Consider the following 20341-nt stretch of genomic DNA (forward strand, 5'->3'; position numbering starts at 1 on the left):
TCTGGCCCTGCTTTGCTCTTGACAACTCTTGCCCCTGGTGGATGGGATTCTAATTTCTGTAACTCCTAGTTATTCTCTGAAAATGCATAAATCTCTTGGAAAAAGCTTACTTTTTCTACTTACTTGACCACCTGGAATTTCACATTTCTATGTCCAGGGAAAAGAAGAATTTCCTGGTATAAGAGAAGAATATTCCTGAATCACATCTAATTTTTTTTTCATCATCAGCACTGGGCCCAAGACATCCCAGATGTCCTCAATAGCTCAGGCTCTGTAACTAAGCCTATTTCTCCAGCCTCATCCAGCCCAGTTCATTTCCCTAGCCTTCTGCTACTGCTCCTGATCTCAAATCCAATTTTTAAGACTCATCTCAAATGCTACTTGACCTTTTTCTTCTTCCTAATGGCATGGGTTTGTCCCTAGCTGTAGGATCTCTGGTCATCTATAGGATCCCTTGTTTTCATTCAGTTTATTTCCCAGTTGTACTGTAATCCCATGCTTCTCTCAGATGTCTTACTAGATTGCAAATCTCTTGAAGAAACTTCTCATTTCTTGTAACTCTCAAGGCTTGTGATCAACAAATGAAATTGAACAAAATAGAAAAATAGCTAGAATTTTTACTATTGACCACTAAATGGAGTTGATTTTAAAAGGACAAAGTAAGTATATTCTCATAATTTTTATAATTCTGAACCTCACCCCAACTCTCAGATAGGATAGTGCTTAATAGTTGAATGGGTACATATGCAATTATTTTAGTCTTCCTGATAAGCAAGTTCCCTTTTACTCTGTAGCAAAAAGACCAGGAAAAAAAAAAAAGTCTTGGGTTAGCAGAAAATGGAGAAGGAAATGGGTCTTACAACGGGAAATTTTGGGATTTTATACAGAGAAAACCTTGTGTTTCTGGTGTCAGAGAAAAATATCTGCGCTGGGAGCAGACACCCATCGCATACTAAATGACAGTAATAAAACAAGGGCCAGACACTTGTGCTTTGACACCTGTAACTAAAAGATATTTTTGCAGCCTGGCCAAGGAGTTGCGTTATCATTGCCTTTATTATTAAGCAGCTGATGCTCCTGAGATGCCCCAAACTTTTACTTCCTTTATGTTCTTTCAGCAGAGAAATTTGTTATGACTGTCTCTTCCCATTTGTCTGCTGGGATTATTATCCTGCATGGCTTGGTGTCCAGAGTGAACTACTCCTTCAGGGGGTGTGAAATAAGTCAGATCCTAAGGTTTCTAGTGCAGACTGAGTAATTGGAGTCCCAATGAAATTAGAAGTTAGTCTCGTGGCATATATCTGGCCATTCTAAAATCGTATTATAGATTTATTTGAATTTTGGACTTCTAGGAAGTTCCTTCTTCCATGATGGTAGAACTCTCTCACATAGACATATTAAGAGGAAAAGGAACTCCTCAGAATCCTCTAGAAGCCCCTTTTCTTTTTAAAAATATTTATTTATTTTTATTGAGGTAATGTTGGCTTACATTATTATATTTTGGAAGTATAACATCTTTCTCCAATCCTCCACCCACTTTCTGGTGCTCTTACTATAGCATAGAAGCCCCTTTGCTCACTGAAGCAACTGGTTCCACTCTGTATGGGTCCAGTGATAGTGATATTTTCTGTGCATAGTTCATGAAAGAGCCACATGCATCTCTGCTGCTTTTGTGGCTGCTGCGGAGGGTAAGGGGTTGGGGGGTGTTATATGCACCCGCACCTTCTTACACAGTCTAGGAAGGTATAGGTCAACTAAAGCTGCAACTTAGAAACCATGGCAATGACCAAGAAACCCACTTAGCCTGAGAAACCGGTGAAATGGGCCAGGGACTCAAATTGTCACATGGTACTGGAGTCCCTCTGCAACAGCGTGGACACTGGGCAGTCACTGATCTGCCTGCCCTCCTAATCCCCATCACCCTGGCCAGAGTTGGTTAGAGATCAGCTGCAAGGCATGCATGTGTTACAGCTGATCAGAGGTGCCTGAGGAGGCAGTTCACAAATAAATCCGTTACTGGAATGACCAATAAAGAAACATTATACCACAGGGACTGTGAAAATCATCACCCTAAAGTCAGCTCAATGATATTAACAAAAAGGAGAAGGCCAAGACCGAACCTCCGTCATTATTTTGCTCCTTCAATATTTTGCCCCAGGGGATTCCAGACTTGTTAAAAAAATTCAATATAAAAATTAAAAATAAATTTATATTTGCTCAAAAATATCTCTCCATCTGTGTGGAGATTTCTTGACCTACTAAACATAGCTGCCATATGATCCAGCAATTCCACTCCTAGGCATTTACCCAAAGGACACAGAAACATCAATTCCAAAGAGCACCTGCACCCTTATGTTTATAGTAGCACTATTTACAATAGCTAAGCTTTGGAAACAACCCAAATACCCAAAAATAGATGACTGCATCAAGAAGATGTGGTACATATACACCATGGAATATTACTCAGCATTCAAAAAAGATAAACACATGCAATTTGCAGCAACATGGATGGCACTGGAAGGGATCATGCTCAGCGAAATAAGCCAGAAAGAAAAAGAAAAATACCGGATGGTCTCACTCATAGCAGGAATCTAGAAAACTTAAATAAGGGACAAGGAAAAAGAATAACTATAAGAAAGAAAATATCAAAATCAACAAACAACTATGAACCAGAGACACTCTATGGGGGTTGGGGGGGTGGGGAAAGGAGGGCTTGGGGTAAAATAAGGGGGTTGTAATTGTATGGTGAATATAAAAATAAAATTAAAAAAAAATATCTCTCCAAAAGATATTCTGAATCTGATTCACTGCACCTTCTCTACCCTTGAGTAAGCCACCAAATTATCTCCCCTAAACAAATACACTTGGTCTCTAATTGGTTTCCTCATTTCCATCCTTGATCTACTTCCAAATAGCTCTCCACATAGCAGCCAGAGTCATCCTCTTAGAAAGCAATTTAAATCACGTAATCCTCCTGCTTAAATTCTTCCATTGCTTCCCATTTCGCTGAGGACAAAGTCTGAACCACTGACCACAGACTACAAAGCATAGCAAAGTTGCCCACTTTCCTAGCTCATTTCCCCCAACTTCCTTCAGACACAGTGATCATTTTTTGGTTTATGAAACATGCCACACTTGCCCAAGCACCTGAAACTTTGCAGTTATTATTTCCTTCCCCTGGAAACATTCCCCTGAGGTCAGGTTCTCTTCCTCACCCCAGTCTCAAAGGCCTTTAGAGAAACATTCTCCATCGCTCTGTCCAAAGGACCCCCTCACATTTAATCATTCTCTAGTCCATTGGTGTGCTTTATTTTCTCCTTAGCACATGATATTTTCTGATATCTTGTTTGTGTTTTTATTCTCTTCCAAGTATACTCAGTGAGAGAAAAAGATATTTTTGTCTTGTTACCCAATGTTATTCCAAATGGGGGATTTTCCACTAATGTTTGTTGAATGAATGAAAGATACACAAGGATTTAAGAAGCATATTTCCACTCCCATAGTAAGCCTATCCAATGAATAAGTTAATATATGTTGGCATGACTGATTTTCAGGGATGCTAGTTAGTCCCACTTTGGTAGAGTCTTGTAATTATCTCTCCTAGAGCTTTGTTAGAGATGCTCTAATCTCTGCTTTCTGGAAACTGCAGTTGAATCCAGGGTTTTGGTCCCTGACTTTCCCATGATTTCTCAGCATTGCTGACTGTGGGGCTGAGATTGCATTTGGCATATTATTTCAGCACTCTGAGATGAAGCTGTCTGAGTCTGAACATTTGGATTGAATTACTGTGACTGAAGGCTCTCCTAGTTTCTTCACTGAATTGGGATTCACTTCCTGGTTCTCATTGTGTGTTTTCCAAGTCTGTGGTACCCCATCAGGCCCCTCAGCATGCCGGTAAACATTTTCCTGGATTGATTCTGTTATGACCTCTCGGGCTCCTGTCAGGCCCCTAAAAGGCCTAAACATGTATATTCAGCCTAGTTCTGAGAGGCTGTAGAGTACAGTGGGTAAGTATCCAGAGTTTAGATTCTGGTTACCTGAGTGTGCACCCCAGCTCTGCCACATGCTGGTGGTATAACCTTAGCCTTCAGTTTTCTCATCTGCAAATGGTCCTGACATTGTAACCTGTTCAGAACTCAGCTCTGCTGGGACAGGGACTCTATTTGTTCTCACCAGCCCCTTCAGAGTGGGATCCAGAAGCTAGGCACACCCAAAGGCCTCCCTGTTGCTAACTGAACACCCCACATTGCCTGTATCATTATACTTCACTTTTCAGAGTGTCTAGGGAAACTCCTTGCTTAGATCACATCACAGAGCCTGTCACCATCCTCTCCAGATGTCACATACCATCAGCTTGGAAAGGATTTTCTCATATCTGCTGCCACATCCATCCCCACATGTAGGCCTCATTCATGCAGAAGCCTTCACTTTGGGGTCCTATTCTGCCTTGCAGCCAAACTCCGGTTGCTATAGCCCTGACATGAAGTGGAGCATCAGGTGGCAGAGGATGAGTAGTGGGATGTTGACAAGAGACAGGGTGTTGACAAGAGACAGGCCATCACCACTAAGGGCCCTTAGTGATTGCTTGTTGGTGTGTGATGCTTTATTTAGTGCTATACACAGCTGCATAACCAAGAATCAGCACCCTGGCATATAGATTTATAGGACAACATAAGACACCATGTTGGCTTCCCAGCACAGCCTTTTCCTCACATGCTCTCTCCTTGTTTTCTTCTATCTATGTCTTATTTCTTCGAGGCAGGAGAAAATTAGAGGCAGAGAATGCCTTTTCCAAAAAAAGCATCAAATCTGCTGCTGTTCTCAGTACTACTGCCTGTTAACGACAGAGCCTGATATGGTTGAGGGACCGGATCGATTTTCCCAGTGAGATACTGCCTGTTGTAAAGCTTATTCACCATATTCCTGATTAGCTAATTGTTTGGCACCCGGGGGATAAGGGTCCATTAGTTTTTATTTTTTTCTTTGTATTGATCAAAAGGGAAAAGTAAAGTCAGAAGGCGAAGAAAGACCTAACTCTAAGATTGGCAGCCAATGAGGCACAGCTGAGAGAATCTGGAAGCCTGGGGCAGGCCGATTCATAGAACCCAGATGTTGGGCTTTATTGCTTTGTATAAAAGGAGGGCTCTGGAGCCTTCCCTCCCTGGTTAGAGACTTTGGCTCAGCAACTTGCTCAGGTGTCCACCATGTCATATCAATGTGTGGAGTCCTGGAGAACACTAGACATTAGGAGATGCCCAAGGGTGGAGCATCTGGGCTCTTAACTATTCCCTCCTTGGAATCGTGCCCCTTGGAGGAATCTTTCCACTTCCTACAGTTCAGGAGGAATCTCATCAAATTCAACTCTCCCATTTTATAGAGGAGAAAGGGAGGCCTACAGAAGGGAAGTGGTGTTCCTAAGTTCAGTGTGTTTCTAGCCAACTCTGGACTTGAGCTTGGGCCTCCTGAACTCTAAGCTTGTATTTATCCGCCACCTGCAGCTACCTCTCCTCCCTACCCCACCCGTGTTCTTTTGCCTCAATATCTCCAATGTACCATAACACTCAGTGGGGGAAGTGAGGGTGGATGGAAAAAGTCACTCTAAAATCCGGGAGGTCAGATGTGCCTCCTGAAGAAAAGCCTCAACTCCCCATCCTTCTTTGTGGCTAGACTCCTGGTGGAGCCTCGTTCCACAGCCTACAACAGACCCTGCAGGGTTGGGTGATGCCCATAAACAGGGAAAATGCCCCTGATTGGATTAACAGACGTGGTTCATGGGACTGAATCCCATTGCTCTCACTTGAAAGCAGGCTTTTCAGAGCACAAATCAGCTGGTCATATGGGCCAGATGGTCTCTCCCAGGAGAAGGGGGAAGGGAAGAAAAGTCCCCTACTTAGCAAGAGGGAGACTGCAGGCACTGCCACCCCTCCCCCAGCAAATCTGGCTTCCCTTTGTGCAGAGCTGACAAGGGGCAGCTGGTGAGGCTGGCAGGAGATGGGCAGAGGAATTAGCCAAGTGCCCCTGGGCAAAAACCAGCCTAGAGGGGAAGGGATGGTGGTCTCAAAACACCCCTCCCTCAGATGCAGTCGCTTACCTCAGACTCCCCCTTATGTATTTGGGTAAGCTGATGCTCTGAGGGTCTCATCAGAGCAACTAACAATATCCTGGTTAGCTAGAGGCCTTTTTTGCACTTGGATTCTGGTACCAGATTCCCTTAGTTTAAATCCTAGGTCTGCCCATACTAGCTATGTCACCTTGGGCAAATTATTTCACCTCTCTGGCCCTCATTTTCCTCATCTACAAAGTAGAGATAACGATAGTACCTACCTCATAGCATGACCTGTGATCAAATGAGTAAATAAAAGGTAAAGCACTTTTAAAAGAGTCTGAAATTTGTAAGTGCTGAATGAGTGTATGCCTTTAATATTACCATCATTCTTCTTTCAGGAGTAATGCAGAGGAAAATGTAGACATTTGACTTGAAGTCTGTGAGAGACAGAGATAGAGGGACTCCAGATTTTGGAACCCCTGCCCAGGGACTGGATCCCAGGGATTTGACTTTTCCATGTTGTTGTTTTATTTTTTTCCCCTAGGATTCACCTTTTGCAGTGACTGACTCAGCCAGGATTATTCTGATATAATCTGATTCTTGGGGGCATCAGATTCCAAATTCTGGAAAGTGCTTATTTTGCTAGGGTGACAGAGTAGAGGATAAGCCTTAGATTCAAGACCCATCAATGTCATTTCCTCCCTGTTTGACTGTAATAAATTTCACCTCTCTGAGTTTCTGTTTCTTCATGCACCAGTTGAGAGAGGTGTTTGATCTACCTCTCAAGATTATTTATTGTCCAAAAAGAATGTGTTTGAAATGCTGAATCCACATGTGAGGTAGTTGGGATTATTTGTTACAGATATAGGATTCAATTCTCACATCACATCCTTACTGTGTGACTTTGGACAAGTTACTGAATCCTTGTTAAGTCTCAACTTTCCTTCCATAAGAAGGGGTTAATTAAATTACCTTTGACTGGATTATTGTGAGGATAACAAATCTGGAATTGATAGCACTCAGTACAATATTGGGTACCTCATAGTCGGTGTTGGTGTTTTATCCACCCACCATCCCCACCCCAGCCCCTTATACATACATGCACGCCCACACAACCACACAGCAGATGCTTCTAAGAATGACAAACACAGTAGAATCCTCTGTTGAGAGAACCTGGGCATTTGGTTGGTTTTGTCCTCTCCAATCTCAGCTATGCAGGTATAAATTTTATTGCAGGAGCTTCTTGTTACATTTTGCCTGGGGAAATAACAAAGATTCACTCTCTTCTTCCCTCTTGCCTTTTGTGTCTTATTACTTGGTTTCTCTCCAACCCACTTGAAAAAAATAGCCAGGTTGTGTTTTCAGCCAGGACTTGGAGGTGGCCATGACTGCATTTTGGGTTCTGACCTCTGGAGTGGAGAAGGTCAGCCCTTTTCTGATCTTAGGTTGCCACCAAAGGATGTCTGGGATTTTTACTCCATCACAAGCAGACTGGGAAGAGTGAATTGGGGTTAGTAGGAAGCATTATCTTGGGAGGAGCCACGTTTTTAACTTGGCACTGCTTTCTAACTGGAGATGAAGGATGAGGTGGGTGTAGAGGAATCTGAAAGAATATTTTTGGTGAGGCTGAAAGCAAAAATAAAAAAGCATTAATTCACTATGGTGATTCTACATGCCTGGGTTCCTATTAGTAGTGGAAAGACAATGATATCTTCATATCTGTTTAAATGGGACTCATAGATCCTTCGCTATTCTAGACTGATGTTGAATGGGCCCTTAGGGCAGACAACTGAGAAACTAATTGTTTTAACTCCCATTTCTTACTAATTGGCCATTAATTAATATCTGTTCTACAACTGCCCCTCCCATGAAAGAGAGAAATACTGCCAGCCTATGCCCCATAAAATGTGTTCTAGTCCGTAATATGCTGACACTCCCCTGGGATTGAAATGGCTATAGTGAAACTCCTAATTCATTTGTTCTTTGGACCTCTGGCCTCATAAACTTTCTGAACCTTAGTTTTTTGTTTTTGTTTTTACAAATTGGGGAGATGAATGCTTTTTTCCTCCAAGTAATTACAAGGAATACAGACAGATGCAGATATAGACAGTTAATGAACATTGATATAAATATAAATATAAATCACCTAGCATAGTGCCTGAAGTTTAGCAGCTGCTCAACTGAAGGAAGCTTTTGTTTTTTCATGCCTTTTCGTGGTGGAGGGCTAATTTCAGCTTGTTCATTTCCTCCCAGCTCTCAGTGAGCAGAGCAGTTGTTGGGATGATGGCACCTCATATAGGGAGAGAGGAAAGATTTTACTTTTGGATTCAGCAAAACTCTATGTCACCAACCTATCTGTTGACTACTAAATGTTCTAAACAACTCTGCTGCCATTACTTTTATCACTCTTAATAATATTAGTAGTGTTTTAGGGATGCTCCCTCCATGCCAGACATGAGATCAAGGGTTTGAATGCCATCTTTTTAAATTCAGTTATATGCTGATTTTACAAATGAAAGAACTGAGCTCAAGAGGTTGAGCAACTTGCCCAATATCCAAAAGCTAGTGAGAAGTGAAGATGGGATCAATATCTAGGACTGCCCTGCTCAAAAGCCTATGTTTTAATTAAGCCCAAGAAGTCAGGAAGTTTGCCCCCAGTCAAAGCAGGGAAGGAAGAACTGAATGCCTACAGCTGGGATGAGTCTGTCCAGCAGGAGAGTTAGACTGAGCAATTGTTTTCCTGTACCCAATGCCAAGCAAGTTGCTCAGGCAAGAGCGACCCATGTCATGGTGACATGGTCCTTTCATCTGAGGGTTGCATCTACCTAGCAAGTTCCAAACCTAGAAAGGGACTGAAAATGCCTAGGACAACTTGCCCCCTAGTCTCTTCTCTGATGGTCACACAAACTAAGCAGTGACCTTGGTTGGTTGCATTTCAGTGCCAAATCGTGTTCCCTCAGTTTGTCTCACAGATCACCAGTTTCCCAAATGCTCTGTGAGAAAGAATTTCCTGATCAAATGCATTTAACAAGTAGCCCTCTCCTGGAAATTCTCAGTGCTCATAAACATAATAAAGGCTCTGAAAAGTCTTACAGTGAACAAGCAACCAAACCAACCAACCAAAACATGATTTACTTTGCTTAACCCATTATTTCTCAAACACCCTTGGCTGTAGAAACCTTTGTTGAAGTGACACCAATTAAAATTCCAAGGAAATAGTGTTCCCTGGGGCAGATGGCAAGAAAGGTTTGCATTGCTCAAAGAATATTGGATAAGGAAGCAGGAGAACGCCAGCATTTTAGCTTTATTAATGAGTGTCAGGCAATTTATCCTTTTTGGGTTATAAAATGAGAATGCTGAGAATGTGAAATCTCTAGGTCCCCTTCTTGCTCAATGAATCTAGGAAGATAGCTACATCTGTAGGAGGTGTAAAAGGTAGGCAATGTGGTAGGTGTTTTACAGGCATTATTTTATTAATCCTACAACAATCCTATGAGAGACATAGTATTAATATCACCATTTTAGGGCCTCCCCTGGTGGTGCAGTGGTTGAGTGCTGGGTTGAGAAGCTGCCCACAGCCTCTGCAGCGCCAGTTCAATCCCCAGCTACCGGCGAGGGTCCCACATGGCGTGCAGACCTCTCCTGCCACCCGCTGCTCCCCTCAGCAGTGTGTTTCATCAGTCTGCCTGTTCTCTTCCCTGCTCTGGCTCTGGTGAATTCTCTTACCCTCCTACGCTTCTGACTGTACCCAGTGCTTGTATAAATAAATCTTTAAAAAAAAATCCCCATTGTAGAGATCAAAATAGCTTTGATTGAAAGAGGAGGGGGAAGGATTAAGCAACTTGGTCAGGGTTACCTAGTTAGTAAGTACAGGTAGAACATCTTTAAGAGGGTTAGGTTACCTAGCTCTTAATAGCAATATGAGCAACAATATGAATAACAGCTAAGATGTTCTGAGTTTCTGATAGTCCTTATTCAGAATCTCATTTTCTTCCCAAGCAGGGTCAATTACTTTCTCTACTTTTCATTCAAGGAAACTAAGGCATCAGAGAGGTTAAGTAATATGTCCACGTTGACAAAGCTAGTAAAGGATAGAGCTCTGGATAGAGCTCTCAACGATCATATCTCATAAAGGAACTCTTCTTGATTTATCATAACTCCAGGGAGTTATTCTATAACTTAATCTCTGAGTTACCTCAGTGCCCATAATTGTAAAACAGGTATTAGAAGTTTACTAAATAGAGCACATGCATGAGTGTATGCAAAATTTGGATGCTACCTAGCAGGAAGGAGCTGTTGCTGGCACCAAATACCAATGTCCTGAGAATCCGTTTCAGAGGACCCCAGTTGCTGGGGTAATAAAATGTCCGAGGGAAGGACATTTATGAGTGAGAAGGCGCTGCTAACAAGAGAATGAATGTTATGATCCCCTTGATGGTGTTCCTGTTGCAAAAACCCCTTTGATTTGTAGGCTGACATTGCCAAGTAGTATTTTACTGTAGGTGGAAGAAGCACGTGGGGAAATGTGTTGTCTTTTGTGGGTGTTATGAAAATATCTGTGTCAGAGGTTGGTCCCCATGACATAAAGAATCAAAGTGAGGGCTGAAAATAGTAAGCAGGAAATGGGGTTTTATAAAGCATGTGTGTTAGCTGGGTCTCTGGAAAACAGCAGTGAAGAGGGGTTTGTTGCTGCACCCTTTCGTGGCTCCAGGATTGTTGTACCTCTGGTATTTCTCATTCTTCACAGTCTTCCTAGAAAAAGGGAGGACTTCTCTTTCCCTTTAAGATCAGGAATAAGACAGGGATACCCACTGTCACCCCTTGTGTTTAACTTAATAAAAGAGTTTTTGGCCAGAGCTATCAGACAAAAACAGGTAATAAAGGAAATTCAAGTCAAAAAAAGAACTGAAACTATTGTTCTTTGCAGCTGATATATACAGAAATCCCTAAAGATACTACCAAAAAAAGCTAGTAGAAATGATAGATGAATGCAGCAAAGTGGCATATTATAAAATCATCATACAAATCATAGTCATTTTCTATACAAACAATGAAGGAGAAGAAAAGGAAATCAGGAAAATAGCTGTTTACACCTGCCTTAGAATTAACCTCACTAAGGAGGTGAAGGACCCATACAATGAAAACTGTAAGACTAAGATAGTGACAGAAGGAGATGGAAGGATATCCCAGGCTCGTGGATGGGGAAAATCAATATAATCAAAATATATAATCAATATAATCCTGCCCAAAACAATATATAAAACCCTAATATATTCCAATGCCAATAATATTTTTCAAAGAAATTGAGCAAACATTGTTAGTCTATATGGAATCAAACAATGCTTCAAATAGCAAAAGCAGTCCTGAGAAAAAAGTAGAGAAATGGGGGTGTCACATTATTTGACTTCGTGCTTTACCATAAAGCAGAATTAAAACAATGTGGCATTTATATATATATATATATATATATATATATATATATATATATATATACACACACACACACACGAATCATTGGAACAGAATAAAAAATCCAGAAATAAATTCATGCACACATCAGTATCTAATTTTTAATAAAACAGCCACAACCATACATGGGGAGAGTCTGTAATACATGGTGCTGTGAAAAACTGGAAGGTCACACATAAAAGAATGAAACTGGATCACTCTTTATAGACAAGAATAAATTCTAAATGAATTAAAGATTTAGATATAAAAGCTGTAACAATAAAATATATAGAAGAAAGTCTTAGTGATATGTTCACCAAATCAATATCAAAGATGTTTTGTAGAGACTCAACCCCAGTGGCAAGGAAAATAAATGGAAAAATAAACAATCAGGATTATCTCAAGTTAAAAAACTTTTATAGTTCTCTCTCTCTCTGTTTATATTGTATATGTATATATTTTATGTATATTAAAAAGGCATCCTACTAAATGGGTGAAAATATTCACATAATATATAACCAACAAGGGGTTAATAGCCAAGATATATAAAACTGTAACAGGGTGGTCCCCAGGAAAGGGGGAGGTTCCAGGCTCCCTGCCCCCCCAATGGAGGGTGGAGCTGAGCAGGAAGAGAAGAAGCTGCAGAGGAGGCTGAGGAAGGAAGGAAGCAGGATGGATCCAGAAGGAGACCTGGAGGAGGCACTTGGAGCTGGGAGACATGTGAAGAAACAGTGCTTGCCTTTTGGTCAGGACTGGGTGACACAGATGTGGGTGAGAGACCTGTGGGGAGGTGACAATGGCAGCTTTTATCTTGATGTTGATTTTGCTCTTTTCCTTCCGGGCTTGTCTGGTTGTTTCTGATCCTTTTCTGTGGGTCCCCACTGGAAGATGCTTTAGACTTGTGGCAGGCTTTGGGGCCGTGCTCTGGACCAATCCCATTTGGATGGACTTTTACCCACGAGGGGACGGGTAACTTTGGGTACTTGATTTAGAAACTATATTCTTTGCCTTTCCTGTATTGTTCCCTAATTGTATTAAAGTTCCTTCTCATTAAAGTCTCATATGTTTTGTGTTGATGTGGCGGATGGCAGAACCCATTTAGAAAAGACAGGTTTGTGGGGTTTGGGCTGCCCCTCTCCCTGCCCTGTAACAAAACTACATATACAATGGAACAATAGAAAACAACCTAATTAATAAGTAGGTGGCAGCTATGAACAGACAATTTGCCAAAGAGGATATCCAGAAGGCTAACAGACATATAAAAAAATGTTCATCATCTCTTCCAATAAGAGATACACACATTAAAACCACAATGAGATACCATCTCACCCCAGTAAGAATGGCACACATTAAAAAGCCCCCCAACAACAAGTGCTGAAGAGGTTGCAAAGTAAGAGAAACCCTATAATTCCTGTTACGCTGTTGGTGGGAATTTAAACTAGTGCAGCCATTATGGAAAGTGATCTGGATTCATCATAAAAAGCTAAAATTGGAAATACTGTCTGACCCGGCAGTCCTACTCTTGGGCATCTCTCCAAAGAACAGAAACCACCAAAGCAAAAAGCTGTATGCTCCACAATGTTAAATGCAGCACCACTTACAATTGCTAGGACATAGAAGCACACTAAATGCCTATCAGTAGAAGATTGCATCAAGAAGATGTGGTATATCCCACACATACGGAGTCAGCCACATGGAAAGATGATATGCAGTCATTTACAGCAAAATGGAGGGAGTTTGAGGGAATTATGCATAGTAAAGCAAGACAGAATGACAGGTACCAGACATTTGCATAATGGATGATTGGACAAAGTAAAATACAAAGAGTAGTGGACATTCCTAAATGCAGTGAGGGCTCTAGGTAAGAGAGAGGGGAGAGGTAGAAAGGGACAAGGGTTAGAAGAGACATGGGGGAGGGGAAGAAGGCAGGACTGCAGAAGTGGTTCTGGCTAGAGTAGGGTGTTAACTTGTAAAAGGGCTGATTATATTTTCTTCATGACCTCTGGTGACCTCCCCGAAACATGGGTGTGCACTGGGCAAGAATGAATGAACCTGACAACTCTATCTTCTGGATCCCTCCACGTGTAGTATGTTCTTTCTTAGATATGGGAACTTGGAGATCCTGTCAATTGGCTGACTTTAGGTCTCCACTTTCCTAGCTAGCTGTGTGATCCTGGGCAAGCCAATGAACCTCTCTGAGCTTGGGCTTTCTCATCTGCAAAATGAACCCTTTGAGGGTTCCGTGCTGCTTTGCAGCGCCAAGACACTACTAGATGAGGATTCCACCCCATCCTGAAGATCCTGCAGGTCACCTGTGGACTCTAATCTGTCCGTTCGCCTTCACACATCGCTTTTTATAGCTTTGCGTGAGCTTGGTAATCTGGTTTCCAGGTGGGCTAATATCCCCTTGTGGCCGCAGGGCGCTCCTGGTGTTGGTTTCCGCACCAAACTTGATGGTCTGATTTTAAAGGAGCGGCTGGTTTTAAACAACTGTCTGGTTGTGTGTCCCCGAGTTACACTGCAGCGAGGCAACACCGGAGAATCCAGGCAGCAGGCTTCACCCAGCGAGGGGGGGGCGAGGGGAGGAGAGAGGAAGCAAGGAAAGAGGGGGGAACAGCAGGGGAGAGAGGGACGGAGAGAGAGCGGAAACCACAGAGGTAGAGTCAGGGACGACGCGGAGAGGAAAGGAAAGCTCAGGGAGGGGGCAGATGTATATATAGAAAGAGGGAACGCGATGCGGTAACTAGACGCGGAGCCAGCGGGAGCCTCGGAGCCCACAGAGAGAGGGGGAGTTCCGCTTCCTCCCGCTCCGCGGCCCCCAGTCCCGCCGGGTGCAGACAACTGTCCAGGCGCGCCGAGGTGCCCTGCGTCCTGGGTGAGCTGTGCCCCCATCCTAGCCGGGTCGGGCGTCCTCGGACTCCGCACACCGACTCCCCCCTCTAGATGGGACTAGCTCTGTTCTTTGCAAACAGCCAGGCTCCTAGGGAAATGTGGTGAGCAGTAACCAGCAGCCGGTGCGTCCTGGACGCCGCTGACCTGGCACGCCGGGCAACGTGTGTCCACATGAGTGCCTCTCCCAGCAGACCCAGGTAAGAACTTCCTGACCTTTCTGAGATCTGGGAGGAACACACCTGGGTGCCAGGGGGTGATGATGAGGGATCCTGTTGACAGTGGAGACTGGAAACATTGGGGGTGGGGGTGCTGTTTCTTCTCATCTGAATTTTCTTAGCGCAACCCCAAAGCATGATAAAGCTATTAACATGGATTGTGGCTTGGCTGTTGTGTCCAACACCTCAGAGCTGGTGTCCCCAGGAAAAACTGGGATAGAATACCCCCTTCCTGAATTTTCAGAGATGGCTTAGCTGGCTTTTCTCCACTCAGTTCTGGAGATGCGCTCAGGCAAGTGGTGAGGGCAGGGCTGTGGGCATGGAGATGGTGTCTGTTTCACTCCAGCTTTCTGGCAAAAGTTTGAATTGGGGATGCTAGCTTTCCTTGTTCTGGACACTGCTTCCCTACCTAATCTTGGCGGCCCCCATCAATCTCAATGCCTACTCCTATGCTTATGATTTGGGCAAAAGACAAAGTGGACATGGTGGGATTTATCCGAACGTAGCTCTTAAGACTAGGAGAGGTTCTGCTTTTCCTAATGTCCTTCTAGGGTAGAAACGGAAGGTCTAGTAATTGGAGGAATTCTTGGTTTGGGCCTAGTGGTAGGTGAACCCCATTCTGGCAGAAATTGAGTTATCTTTAGGAAGATGATGAAGGCATGAGAAGGTGTGGCCTTTAGAATGAAGTTGCTACAGCGAACAACTTGTTTACACCCATCAGCCAACCCCCTTTCTGGAGGAACTTCATTCCTCAAAAAGTTTCTTAGCAGGATGCATAGGCTCCAAGGCCACCTAGAAGCAAGCATGTGCTAGCATGCTCCCAGGCTGGGTTCTGAGGAACCTGGAGTAGTCATGAGGGACAACTCCATCAAATTCCCAGAATTGAGGAGGAGGTAGAGGGTGGAAAAATTGCGCATGTCACATACACTTAGATGATATCCCTAGCTTTATGCAAGGAAATTTTTAGAAATACTTGTAAAAAAATAAGAAAATGTTTTCATGACAGCAGCAGATGTAAAACTCCCACCACTCTGGGTGAGGACAAAGAAATTTGTACAGGGGGCTGAGATCCTCTGTCAGCATCTATGTGGGCACACCACCTTTTGGAGATCGTGTTTTATGGATGAGAAACCTGCTGCCTGGGGACTTTTTTTTTTTTTTTTTTTTTTTGCAGGGGAGAGCATTGTATCTCAGCTGGGGCTCTCTCTGAGCTCAGGAAATTAATACTAGAAACAAGTCAGGAATGCTGCATTTCAACCCCCAACCAGGTCCCACTTTGCCCCTAATCTGACCTGGATTCTCACTGTGGAACAGGCACCCTCGAAGAGAGGCCTCCATACTGTTCTGGTGTGACCTACTTCTCCCTCTCTTTTCATTAAATAGCATTTAAAAGGTTCGAGGGCAAAGTGTAGACACATGTCTCTGGGGTGAGCAATTTCGTCTTGTGCTCTGGGTGAAGCTAACGTTTATTTCCTCTATTCAGAGGTACCTCTGCTTTTGTTCCTTACTTGGAGATTATCGCTCTAACTCCCACTGGATGTTACTATCCATAGCATTGCTGCTGCTTCTGATAACTTGAATTGGCCATCTTTGATGATGTAGAGTGAGGTTGCTGGTGAGGTCAGCAGTGTTGGCCTGAGGCTCCCTCCCTTGGCTCACTGACTTTGTAATTTACTTAGGAGATCTTGTTTCAGATTTGGGTCAGGAGCGCTGGTGGACATCATCGGCAATCAGGAGATCCAAGGTCTCCAAAGATGTATGGATGTTCAGGTTTCCCCTGTCCACACTCAAAGACTTTGGTTTTGGAGATTTGGGACTGCGTTTTGGGATGAGTATTGAAAAACAGCCATTATGAGTGATCAGCCAATACCTTTCCAAACTGTGAGGTGCCTGTAGTACTTTGATTGGACATTGTTGCCAAATCTGAGTACCCTACTTGGTTTCTTGCTCAGCTGTATTTATAGATCATAGGCCTTGAATGAAATCGCATCTTTATAAGGCGGCCCCATTATAGAGGTGGTCCTTGCCACTGTCTTCCACTGGACCAAAGCAGTTGTTTGATGTCTTAGCAGATTAGTTCACTCCCCCATTGAGGCTCCCCCATCACACACATGATGTTATGTACACTTGTAACTGAAATCACCAGCCCCAGGTCTGCAGCTGTGCTGCATAAGTGTTTCCACTTTTCTGCTCCCACCGTTTGGTGCTTTCACACAGGTGGCATGTAGTTTTCAGCTGTTTGTGGTTTGAGGCTGCTATTTACATTTCTGCGTGAATTACCGACCATTCTGCTTACCGGACAGAGGGATTGCTTTCTCTTGGGGTGCCTGCTGCAGTTAATACTGTTTCGATTTTCGTTCTTCAGTCTGCTCAGGATATTTTCTTCCTTCTCTCCTTTCTCCCTTTTGCTTTTGTGGATTGCTATATCAGGAACCACATTTCATTTTCTGCCTCTGTAGGATCAGTCTTCAATTTGTACTAAAAACATTTCCATGATTTGATCCAAAATCCGAATATAAACAAAGCAGAGACATTGCATGTGTCTTTTATGTGCCAGGGATCCTTTATTTAGGCTCTGGCCTCAAAGTGATGCCCCAGCATCCACTCTGCTTTGAAGGATGGCTATGCTTTGAGTATCTGCATAAGGAATGAACTTGGTGAGTAAGAAAGAGGAGTGTAGAAACAGTATTACGACAAAGAGAGGTGGGGTGCTGTAAGACACAGTATCTTGGGTAAGCATATGCTATTCTGAGGGACACCTTAATTTATTGAAGCTTATTTGATGCTTGTGTGAAAATGGGGTTGTCTAGATAGAGGAACACTTGGCAGGGAACTCAAGTACAGATGAGCAAGATAGCACTAAAGGGAGGAATGTAAATTGTCTAGAGTGGATGGATGCTCATAAATCTGTGAGTTAGTGGTGTGCTAACCACCTCCACTGCTAGGCCTGCCTCAAACAGTGAAGTTCTGTCTTCAGAGAAAGTTAATAACTGCCCACAGCAGGGGAGGGAAGTCCCTGTTCATGGTCTGGCCAGACCAGACCCCTTTTGGAGACAGAGTGAAGGGATGCAACTGAGTCAGTTCTGCTGAACCTATTAACAGACCTGAACACATTGATTTGAAACCATGTCAGCCTTTCTGAGATCCTAGTAAGCATGAAGCAGAAAGCTTCTCTCCCCTCTTAGCATCCATGTGGGCTTTTGGTGTAGTTCTGGAGCCCCTAGTAAGAGAGAAGCTTCTCTTTCTGAACCAGGATTATGATAAGATTGATGTAGAGTTAGCTATGGGCTTCAGGGATTAGAAGGAAAAGGCAATTTAGGCATGTATTAAAGGAAAAAAAAAATTCATGAAATTAAAAACTGATTTGTTCAAAACACAAGCCCGCTGAGGTACCAGCTGTCTGGCTAACACCCCCTGACAGAAATTGCTGAGCTTAATGAATAATAAACTCATTTGGCTAGATGAGGAGCATGACCCTGCAGCTCACCTTTTGTTGTAGTTCATCTCTGAAATTTCGTCGTCCTAAACATTTCCACGGTTTGTGGTTTGGGGAAGTGGTGGAGGATAGACATGGGGATGGGGTAGAGGAGCCAATCCCAGAAAAGTTTGTGAATCCAGGATGGCTGGAGAAAGATGACCCGAGGAGGCAAAGGCTGCCTGGGGAGGGTGCCTGAGCCAGGGAGCAAGAGGGGTGTGGGGGGAGGGGAGGGTGGCTGGGGGCGGGGACAGTCCCTGGGAAAGAGAAAAAGAGAAACGACACTGAAGATGATGGAGGAGAGAGATGAGGGTGGAAGGCAGGGCAGGGCCAGGGCACAGGGATAGGGGAACCAAGCAAAGTGAGAGGGAAGAGGGGAAACAGATGGAAGAAGGGGAAAGTGCAATAAAAGGTGAAAGAGGGGGAGCGCAGAAGAGAAGTGAAAGCAGCACTTGCTTTCCGGATTTTTCTCTGGCAGAGGGAGAAAGAAAGCGATCCTGGGAGCAGTGTGCTATTAGAGCCTTCTAACGCTGAAGCTGTCAAACCTCAGCCCTTCACGGCAGCTTGTTCTATTTTTACATTTTGCAGAATTGAAATTAAACAAATGACCCTGTGATGGCGTTTTCATGAAGATTTTATCCAGCACACCCACACAGCCAGTGCTGGAGTGGCTGAATATTTAGCATAATATTCCATTTAATCAGATAAGAAGGCATCCTCGAGAGAGTGGCAGGCACGAGGCTGGGCTTTGATAGCAAAGCAGCCTGTGAAGAAAGGAACCTTGTTCTCCAGCTTGGTCGGGCTTGTTAGCAGCAAGAATTCCAGTTAACTGAATTCTGGAGGAGTTTAGCATTTCCCCTCCCATAGCTTTTTTTTTTTTTTTTTTTTCTTTTTTTCTTTTTTGGCACTCAGTTTGATTCCAGCCTTTGTGAGACTTCTTGGTTCAATTCTCCTTGGAGATCTCATTGATGGCAAAGAGGGTTCACTTTGGCTGAACTTGCCTAGATTGGAGGCCATGCTTAGAATTTGGGCATTCACCCTATTTGTTGACTGGTCAGGCTGAAGCCTATGTGTACTTTGCTGGTATGGCAGAGCTTAGGCAGCAAGAATAATGATGTTGTGTATCTTGTACTTGCTTAGAACACAGAGCAGATGTTTTGTTGATTTAGACACTGAATTGCTTCCTTAAGTCCCATGAGATTTAGTAGCAATACCCCTCTGTAACTATTCTTAGAAGGGGGCAGACCCCAACAAGTGTGTGTTAAGGGAACCAACAAGACCGGTTGGATAGATATAAAATGCCTGTCATTCCCAGGCACATGAGTTTATGTTTTATAAGGTTTTTCTGGGCTTTTCTTCCATACCCATAGAATGTTTATACGAGTCCCTAACTACTAACCTGTAAATGCAACTGTGATAAAGGTCAGTATCTGGACTGGATGGTGATCAAGACTACTCTTGAGTCAGTTCCTACTTTAAAAGGACGCTGGGTGGGAAATGCGACTCAGAAAGGAACTCTTGTTCCTGCTGGTGGGCCTTGGAGAAGCCAAGCTCTCCTTCTGGAACTAAACAGGTTTACTAGTCAGAGAATATTCCTTGCAGTTTCTATAAAAAGGTATCTTTGTGTCTGGCGCAGAGTGATTGAGAGCATGGACATGAGCCATATGGATGTGTGTTTAAAGGCCCAAGGAAAGGAAGGATTAAGGATTGACAGTCTGTTAAGACAAAAGCAGAAACCAATTTCCTTTCCTTCCCTGTAAGAAGGCATTTGCATGTGTTTTCCCTCTGCTTTTTTTTTGTTTTGGCTCTCTAGTTCAGGCAGTTCATCTGGCCATGGCTTTGAAGCCAAGGGAACTTTATGCATGTTGGCAAACAAAGGGGAGAAAAAAATAAACCCACATCAGGACTTTCTTTACTACCAGTAAGTTCAAAGTATGACCTCCCAGAGGTAAAGTCTCTGTTTTTAGGTCTCTTAGCTGAGTCGTGCTCAGAGTCGAGCACAGCCCCACAGTGTCAGCCCCACAAGCCATTGGAGCTAAAAGACTGTCTTCATCATTGCTTTGTTGTATGTTTCCCCAGACTGTTCAATGCTTGGACTCTGAGCCTTTTTGTGCTCAAGACTTTATTTAAATGAATCCTCAAAATGAGTTTCTCAATTTGTTTGGAAGGAGAGAGTTACACAAAGTCTTCATCCAAAAAATTCCCCTTTCCTGGTGAAGATGACATACTAGCAAGGATGGACAATAAACAAAAGCAATTCGAACT

At 43.4% G+C, this 20341-nt stretch overlaps 1 protein-coding gene across 1 annotated transcript in view; it reads left to right on the forward strand.

Annotated features, from left to right (window-relative positions):
• The first annotated feature begins 14559 nt into the window (after nucleotides 1–14559).
• GRAMD1B (GRAM domain containing 1B) overlaps nucleotides 14560–20341 on the forward strand; it is a 231355-nt gene continuing 225573 nt past the window's right edge. Inside the window, exon 1 of the mRNA XM_054693161.1 lies at nucleotides 14560–14583. The gene's annotated coding sequence lies outside the window, so the exon portion shown is untranslated. The remainder of the gene's footprint in view (nucleotides 14584–20341) is intronic.

The sequence above is a fragment of the Talpa occidentalis genome, unplaced genomic scaffold, assembly GCF_014898055.3.
Source record: "Talpa occidentalis isolate TD23 unplaced genomic scaffold, MPIMG_talOcc4v2.1 talOcc4.12, whole genome shotgun sequence".
Lineage (NCBI taxonomy): Eukaryota > Metazoa > Chordata > Mammalia > Eulipotyphla > Talpidae > Talpa > Talpa occidentalis.